The following is a 9,711-nucleotide window of genomic DNA, read 5'->3' as shown; positions in this document are numbered from 1 at the left end:
ACCAAACGTGTTCTCCGTCTTGACTCCTCGAGACTCATTCTGAGGCCCAACCGCTGGGCGCCACATGTTTACGGCACAAGGCCCTCGGCCCGTCGTGATTCGATCATATCCGCGAATCGGGGCCAGGAATCTCCCCAAAAAAGCAGACCGAACAAAACCCGCTCGAATACTTGGTCGTCCCGCATATCGGGGTCGTGACTACCCGTTACGCGTGACTACGCGTCCCTCTTGCAACTGAGCACTGGTACTAAGGCACCCAGTCGCACCACTTTTGTGCGCCACACTCGGCACACAGCTGTCGGCGGGCTGGCTGCACCAACGACACGTTTCTGGCTGCAGACACGTTTCTACTCTGCACCACGGGGAGGTGGAACTACTTCGCAGAGCAAAAAACAATATCGTCTGCCAGTTCAAGGTCGTTCAGCTGCTCCATTGTCGGAGGATTCCACGGCAATCCTCGGTTTGGTCTACAGTCAATCGATCCAGTCAAAATCTCATCCATTAGGACGAGAAAGAGTAGCGGTAATAAGATACATCCTTGTCTCACTCCAGCAGTTACCGGAATTGGATCAGACAAGACACCGCCGTGCAAGATCTTGCACGAAAATGTCTCGTACTGCTTCGATGAGATGGACTAGTTTTTCTGGGACTCCTTGTCACCTTAGAGCCACCCAGATGTTTTCGTGTTTAAGCGGTCAAATGCTTTTCGAATCAACGAACACCAGCAGAAGAGAGCCCTGGAATTCGTTGATTTGTTCCAGTATTATTCGTAGCGTTGTGATGTGGTCCACACATGATTGTCCGGATCGGAATCCAGCTTGTTGCCGTCGAAGTGTAGCGTCGATTTTCTCCTGGATCCTGTACAGGATCACTTTGCAGAGTACTTTGAGAGTTGTACAGATTGATGTTATGCCACGCCAGTTACTGCACTCGGTCAGGTCTCCTTTCTTCGGGACCTTTACAGGGATACCCTGCATCCAGGCGGCCGGGAATGTTGCAGTATCCCAAATGTCAGCGAAAAGACGGTGCAACATTTGTGCTGACAAGGCAGGGCCGGCTTTGAGCATCTCAGCAGGAATGCAAGCGATTCCAGGTGCTTTGTTGGACTTTATGTCGCTTCTATTTCGGAAGAGTTGTTTAAAATGCTCAGTCCAACGCTTGAGGTGATCTGTTCGATCTGTCAACAGCTGACCTGCTCGGTCTTTCAGCGGCTTTCTTGCATTAGTCTTTGCACCACTAAGGCGGTGAAAAATGTCATAAATTAATCGGATATCTCTAATGGCGGCGGCTCTTTCTCCCTCTTTGGCTAGGGATTTCGTCTACAAGCTCGTTTAACTGCCTTTTCCAGCTCCGCATATCGTAAGGCATTCTTGATTGTACGCCACTGTTCTTCGACTGTCGGCAGTTCTGAGGCTCGGGATTCAAGCTGTTCAACGTATGCCCTTTTCACCTCTGGATTCTCCAACCGGCGGACGTCGTATCAACATCCGACCTTCTCCTCTCGCCGCTGGACACGCGCGACTCTCAGTCGTATCTCACCAAGGACGAGGTGATGATCAGATGCGATGTCTTCGTTTGGTGCGGACATCAAGAAGGCTCCTTCTCCATTTTCGGCTGATGCAGGTGTCATCAATTTGATTTTCTGTTCGGCCATCTCGGGATACCGAGGTGACCTAATGTGCAGGTCGATGGGGGCAGAGTGCAGGCAGGCAGATCCACCGATCACTATGTTGTTGTTGCCACAAAATTCTACAAACAGCTCTCCGTTTTCGCTCATCTGTCCTAGACCATGGCGCTCCATGATGCGATCAAAGTCCTGGTTATCGGAGCCAATCTTTGCGTTGAAGTCGCCTAAGTGGATTTAAATGTCACCCTTCGGAATTGTCTCAACCACGCTGTTCAATTGACTGTAAACTGCTCTTTCTTCTGCAAATCTGCAACGTCATAACACTGGACCATTGTAAGGTTTCTAACCCGTGTTCTGAAACTGGCTACGATTATTCTTTCGTTTATCGGTTCCCGAGGGCCGCATGGGCCTTCGGGCTTAATAGGAAACCAACTCCTCGTTCCCGAGTAGCGTGTTCTCCTCGTATCCAGGGTAAAGCCTGGATACTTGCCCGGACTGTGTCTTGTGTTCTCCTGTGTTAGGCCAACGGACTTCGCTCAGTTCCAATATCTCTAGCTTGAGGTGGCTAGCTTCTCTAGCAAGTTGAGCCAGCTTACCTGGTTGGGCAAGGGTCAAAACATTCCAAGTTCCAATTCTAGTCCGTGTTTCTGTGCAGGTCCGCTTTGCGTCCTTGGCTGAACGGGAGACACACGACCTATCTCACCGAATATTGTTAGCTAACTGACGACCGCTCGCGGCACGACAGCTCAGCCGTCGTGTGTGTGCGTGTAGTAAGGAGAGAGATTATCAACACGGAAAGGCCTATAGACCGAGAGAGTGTCGCACTAGCAATCATCGGCTACACATCTCCCCCCTACACAATGATGGAAAAAAATACAAAATTTTGGAAGAAAAATTTTTCACCGAGAATATGCACATATATGCATATTTGATTTCTTATCTCCGAACTTTCATCAAACCATTCTTGTGAGCGTCGTTTGCACCTTCTTCTGTGTTTATTTATGTCAATTATATTCTTAATCTACGATTTTCTACGTTCAGGAAGAACATTGAGGCTTTCCGTTACTCATTTATAACGGTTTCATAACCCTTTCGATAAACAGCCCAGTATCGGACTATCAACCGTATCATGATTCATGAATAGCACACTTAGACTGGTAAGCTTTCTATCAATCTGGCCGTTCTCGATTAACCTGGAGCTTGAGTAGCAACATGCTATCTTTCAGTTCGTTCTTACTGTGATTGTGGGTTCCAACGTAAATTCATAAAGTAAACCTTCAGAACACTCTTCATGTTGGTCCTCCCGATCCAACGTAAGTTTATAAAGTGAGCCTTCAGAACACTCTTCATGTTGGTCCTCCCGATCCAACGCATATTCATAGAGTGAGCCTTCAGAACACTCTTCATGTTGGTCCTCCCGATCCAACGAAAAAATCATAAAGTGAACCTACAGAACACTCTTCATGTTGGTCCTCCCGATCCAACGCATATTCATAGAGTGAGCCTTCAGAACACTCTTATGTTGGTCCTCCCGATCCAACGGATATTCGTAAAGTGAACCTCAAGAACACTCTCCATGTTGGTTCTCCCGATCCAATGTATATTCATGAGGTGAGTCATCTCATCAATGGACATTCCTTCCGTTATCGATCATTGTGAACCTTCGATACACTTTTCAAGTTCTTATTGCTATCAGCAAACATAATTTTCATGAAGTAATTTGAAAGTCTATTTGCCGTGTAGTCAGATTAGTGGAATTGTTATTTTAATTTTGAGATTGATTTGAATTTCTTCAATTTTCTACGGCCAGATTCAAACATCTTTGTGGTGAATAATTATTGGATTTTTCAAAAACATGTTTCCCCATATAAACAAAACAGTAGGCGGAAACTAGAACCTGAGTAGCCGGCTGAATCCTGAACGATCTTTAAGTGTTTAATTATTTTGAACACATGATAAAATCGCTTGTCTTTATAATAAGCATGCCGAATATTTGCAGAACGATTTAATTTCTTTAAATTCAAATGAATCAATTTCGAGAAAGCATTTAATTGACTGCAATGAATGGGAACACATCAGTATAGCAAGTTCGAAAGCCAGCTCGTCCAACAACCGAACATACTTCTCGACGAACTCATCGGGATGTTGCCGAAAGTGAAGGGACAAGAAAACAAAAAAAACGAACAAGAGGGCGACGCAAGGCAATGCTAGCTCGGCTTCTCAGATAACGAACACCTGTTTCACCTGTGTACCAAAATGTGCTTGTATACCACCCAACACTTGCCTTTGTAAAAACGATCATAGCACACTGACCAGGGAGATGAGTGCTAGAGAAAAGAAATGCGTATGTATGTGTGAAATCTTCTGTCACACACAACTTCCAACTGCCAACTCCAAACGGTTTCCTCTCGATGACAATGAAGGAATGAAAGAGCTATCGAAACGGAATGGACATCTCTTCCTTCTCTATCTTATGGATTCCAGATGCAAGCGAGCTGCCACTTAAAGTCATGGACTTCGTTACATACGAATCACAATAAAAAAATCAGACAATCAGCTGACAAGTCACAATTTTAGCATGGTTGTCTCTTTCCTCACATAAAAACTGGACACTAAAAACTTGCATTCGAGTATATCCCGCCATTTTGATAAAGAAAATCGGGTTTCACATCATCATTCAATTATCATTTCGTTCGGGTTCTATTCAAAATGAAAAAAAAACTTACCGATCCAATCAAGGTACCGAAACACACACTTTACTTCACCATCACAATAAAATGAAACACACTACACGATATTTTTAGCCTCCCGTTCAGCTGGACTAAAAAAACCTCCTGGCAGGATTCGCCATTGTGCAGGTCCGCTTTGCGTCCTTGGCTGAACGGGAGACACACGACCTATCTCACCGAATATTGTTAGCTAACTGACGACCGCTCGCGGCACGACCAGTGATGCCACATTTCTATCGGTATTTTGAAATCCAAAAAAATCTTTTATCGGTATGTAAAACCTAAAAATCGGTATGAAAATCGGTATTTGAGGTGGATATTCAAAAATGCTTACATTTTCAACTTCTTATCGTATTTTCTTTAAATAGAAGCTTGCAATAAACAGTAAGTCTACAGCAACTCTTATGAATGTTCATTTTTAGTTCAAAACTAGCTGATTAAATGTGTTTTAGCATATATTATTGCATTTTCTCCGTAACTTGGTTCTAGGTAACACTAGTTTACACTATTAACTTTATGTTTGTTATGACTTGTACATCTTTTTTTTTTAACTATCTGCTTTTGCTTACGAAAGCAAAAATCACGTTACAGGTTAGTTAGGCATATAAATTAAGTAAAAACTTGAGAATTTGATGTTGGGCTAAAGTGGGATGTAAATTTGATAAATTCGATAAGGCAATAATAGAACCAGGTCAACTTAAAGGAAATTTTAATTTAGTAAGCACTTTCAAATCCAATAGCTTTTTGACGTTCGGGGTAAATATGGGCCCAAGTTTATGGTATTCGTTTTATTGATGGATTTTCGCCAATCCGGCCAATTCAGCTTTTAGTATGAGATAGAGTTCTAGCGATTAGAAAAAGAAATGATTGCAGAAAGTTGAGAGAGTTGTTGCTTCAATTTTTTTAGAGCCAATAAAAAATCAATTTTGTTTATGAAAAATCACGCATTAGTCATATGAAAATCCAAGAATTTTATGCGAAAATAAATGAGAGATGTGCTCTAAAAGAAGGTGTTCTTCCGAAAAAGATAAAAAAAAACAAATAGTTTTACTATAACTGAAACCCATTTTGCCTGACGTGGTCTTTAATTTTGCGACCTCTGCAGTTTAGGTACTTATGATATAATTTATTTGGCTAACAAAATGCAGAAGGATTGAAAATTATACCGATGATATTACATACCGTGTATCTGATTGCATTTCAAATTATGATTATATTCAAACGGTGTATGTATTTCCTTGAAAAGTTATCATCTCACGAGACAAGAGCTTTTAGGCGATCGTCAATTGAGATTGACCTCAAGGAACTTCTATTGTCAAATATCAGCCTTGAGCTTAGTCCATTGGCTTTGAGGTTGAGTACCATAATAGTGCATCATTTGACAGAACAAAGGAACAAAACAGCGCGAACAACTGAACAAATTATGAGAGTGAGCCGTGGAGATCTTTGCAGAATACTTTAAAAGTTGTATTGATCAAAGTTACGCCACGCCAGCTATCGAAATTGGTCTTCTTTCTACGGGACCTTTACGATGATAGCTTGAATGAAGTGGAAATGTTGAAGTGAAATGAGTTTTGAGTTAAAATCTTAAAAATCGGTATGAAATCGGTATGTTTTGCCAAAAATCGGTAATCGGTATATACCGATTCTTGGTCAAAATTTTGCTCAAAAATCGGTATAAATACCGGAAAATCGGTATGTGTGGCATCGCTGGGCACGACAGCTCAGCCGTCGTGTGTGTGCGTGTAGTAAGGAGAGAGATTATCAACACGGAAAGGCCTATAGACCGAGAGAGTGTCGCACTAGCAATCATCGGCTACACAGTTTCCATGCTAAAAGTTGTTTCCAAAGTTCCAATAAGGTTATTTCTTGTCCCAGTTTCCATAACAATTTAATAAATCAAGAGCAGTTGGTTGTTAGCCTAAGGTCCCTATGCCGCGATGGGGTTGCCATCTTGGACTTAGCTGGCGGGAGCCGCATTTCATGAATTCAGCCGCTCGCTGCGAGACAGACGCTGTTTGAATTGCCCCTGAGAACAGTCGCGTGCGGCCACTTTCCCAGCCGGTACCACAGGGAGGTTGAGATAATAGAGATATAGAGATATAGAGATATAGATGCACATTATCCATCATTCGCCAGCCAGCTTCCCAGACAACCATTTGGTGGGTATTTCGAATTCGCAACGCAAATATACGTGCAAATATACGTGTAAACATATCGTATATAATGTAGCAAAACCAGTATATACGTATCATTTTGGAGGCCATATAGGTACATTAGCAAACATATTCTTGATTAGGATTGTATTAAAATACGATTTGCACGACTTGTCATGCGCATCATTTACGACTACCCTGATTCTTTTAGGAATATACTATGACAATTTACATCATCATATAGATGATTTAGGTTGTAATATACGACATTTTTCGTAACAATATGGAAAGTTTGACGACTTATTTGGTCGTCTTTTGCGACTTGAGTGCAAGGCTCTCATTTTCCGTCAGTTGAATAAAAATAAGATTATTATTATTTTTGTATTTTAAACCAATTGGTTTATTCATTCCCAAAAATAATAATAATAAGATAATTAAAAAACAAATGCTTTTTTTGCCGCCAAATTCAAGTTTATATCGTACAAATTTATTATTTGCCTGACCTGGACTTGATCCCCTGACCATAGGATCTGCAGCTCATGATGCTTCCTCGACGCTATCTGGAATATATAAATTTAAAGGGAATTGCTTCAAAGGCATTAAACCAAAAGCAAATCGTATATTTCTATAACTGAAATCTTCTAAATCGTAGAACACGTCATCGATGATCTAAAAATAGATCAGCATTTTGAAGCCTCCTTTAATACGATTCCAATCATCGATGTCCCATTATCATAAACGATTTTATTGATTTTTTTTGACTTCTTTTACGATTGCCAGCAAATACGTTTTACGAAAATCAGACATGTGAATTAATTTGCAAAGGTATACGATTGCATGCATGCATCTTCTGTTGTTATTTGTCCCATCAATTGCTTCGAATAGTCAAATCTCAACAAAGGGAGTCGAGACCAGAAGTATGATGGAGGTCGTCGGATCAGGGACCATGAAAGGTCGTCGGACCAGGAGCCGATTGGAAAATCGTCGTACCTGAAGGGCAGTTGGAAGTCGTCGAGCCGGGAATCATGGAAGATCGTCGGGCTGGAGCCACTAGTAGATCGTCGAGCCAGAAGCCATAATTAAAGTCGTCGATCTGCAATAGGGGCGATCAATGCGACGAATGTGGTCCGATTAAAAGATTGCGAATGTGTATGTTGACGAGGAGTGTTAAAATTTGTCTAATCGAAGCAATCGATGGGACAAATAACAACATACAAATAATAAATAAAAAGTTATATATGGGATGGTTTTAATAAAAAAAGGGTGTTAAGATAGAAAATAAAGTATTCCTGGGATAAATCATCCAATAAGATGAAAATCCCTAAGAAATAAAAAAACAAAGTATTCCAAGTTCTACCGCCAACCAGAACAGATCTCTCCTTTCCACTGTCCAAGTGCTTCAACAACATCTTCACCATGTAAGTATCAGGTTTACAAAAAAATCTTAGATCTGAATTTGAATTTTGAATGCTTATTTATGAATCCGTTATTACTCATTCTGAATATCAGATCCTTCACGGTTTTAAAATCAAGTTTTTGATTTGCAATTTTTAATTTTTAATTCTGTATTTTGTGTTTTATACTTAAAATAATAAAAACATGCATTCTGAATTTAGATATTGTTAAAAACAAATCATTCGTGATTTTAACTTTAGCTGTTAGGGAATCCGGGAAACGAACCTTAAAATTAAGACTTCAAGATGGAAAGTCTAAATTCGGCCTCATAGAATAAACAAAAGACAAAATGATAAAAAATAACAAGAAAAAATTTAAACTGATCTGAAAAAAGCAAATTTGAAAATATTAGAAAACATTGAAAAGAAAACAAATGAGATGATAAATAAGATTAATTCTCTAATGCATAGTGTTGTTTAAAACAACCCAAATAAAAATCCAAATATCTCGGAAACACGTGTATATTTTTTAATTTATGTTTTTACAAAAAATATTCTGTAGAATAAAAGAAATTAACCCATGGTATTTTTATTGCGATATTCTTATGTATGTACGCGGAAAATTAAATTTAAAATTAATGAATTAATGAACAATGTTTGGAAAAAAATTACATAATCGCATTGAAACAAACCTATTTTTTTTAACTTTTATGGGTCATAACTGTTATATAACACAAAATAATGGCTTCAAACCTGTTCATTATGGGAAAAAATCCTACGATGTGATAAATCCGATAGGATGGAAATCATGCAAATAAAGATCCTCAAAATGGTCAATAATGTATCTAAAGAATAGAAAAATTACAATAAGAATCTACATGTTTGGTAACAAGTATAAAAATATAAAAAAGATTGATTATGGAACGGTTCCGTTTTGGAAACCCAAAGTGTTAACATCCTTTCAGGAGTTGGTATCCGAAAACTCTAATTGGGTAAGTAAACCTGAAATAATATTACAAGTTTAGCAATCGATTATACGGGCTTTTTGTTTATTGCAACGCGGACAATTCGTTTCAGCACTGAAATTATCAATTTGTCTCAGCCGTCTTTCCTATTTCTCCTATACACAGTCTTCTGTCAGTCTAATATTTTTCACGAAATAATGACGAGATTGTGATTACTTCACTAATGAGACCCATTGGAAATTACTGTTGGGATCATCTATATACGCATATGGTAGACAGAGAATGGGTGATAATGAGAAAGCGATCCCCTCGCAGGTAGTCATGTCATCCCAAAACCTGGCGATTTTTTCAATTTTTCTTTCGCTCGGTGTCCTCAGTCTCGTGGCTTCATAGCCAACAATAATCATCAAGCGACGAGGTGGCCGAGAGGTTAAGGCGTTGGACTGCTAATCCAATGTGCTCTGCACGCGTGGGTTCGAATCCCATCCTCGTCGAGGAAATATTTTATAATTGCTCAGTTATTGAATGATTGGATAATTGCAACAAAAAAATGAATAGGGTCATACTCCTTTAAACGGTATGACTGAGTTGAGCATTCAAAATGTAAAACAATTCAATGTTGTTAAAGGCGGTGTTAGTCATTTTGTTCCTGCTTGAAGTTGTTGAGTTGATTACCTATTGATTGATGACTTGTTGAGGTGTTCATTTATTTAGTTTTTCTTACATAACTTGTCCACTTGTTACTTGCCTAATGGTTTACTCATTTTGATGATGACTTGTTCAATTGATTAATTGCGTTGTTTATTCGTGGAGTTGAAAAATTATTTGGATTATTGATTT

The 9,711-nt window shown here is 39.7% G+C and overlaps 1 non-coding gene across 1 annotated transcript; it reads left to right on the top strand.

Moving 5' to 3' along the window:
• Positions 1-9,283: 9,283 nt before the first annotated feature.
• Positions 9,284-9,365, top strand: Trnas-gcu (transfer RNA serine (anticodon GCU)). The gene has a single exon. It is a non-coding gene; the product is annotated as a tRNA-Ser (tRNA).
• The last annotated feature ends 346 nt before the right edge of the window (positions 9,366-9,711 follow it).

Source organism: Uranotaenia lowii, chromosome 3, assembly GCF_029784155.1.
Source record: "Uranotaenia lowii strain MFRU-FL chromosome 3, ASM2978415v1, whole genome shotgun sequence".
Lineage (NCBI taxonomy): Eukaryota > Metazoa > Arthropoda > Insecta > Diptera > Culicidae > Uranotaenia > Uranotaenia lowii.
The sequence above is the reverse complement of the archived record's forward strand: the minus strand, read 5'-3'. Positions and strand labels throughout refer to the sequence as shown.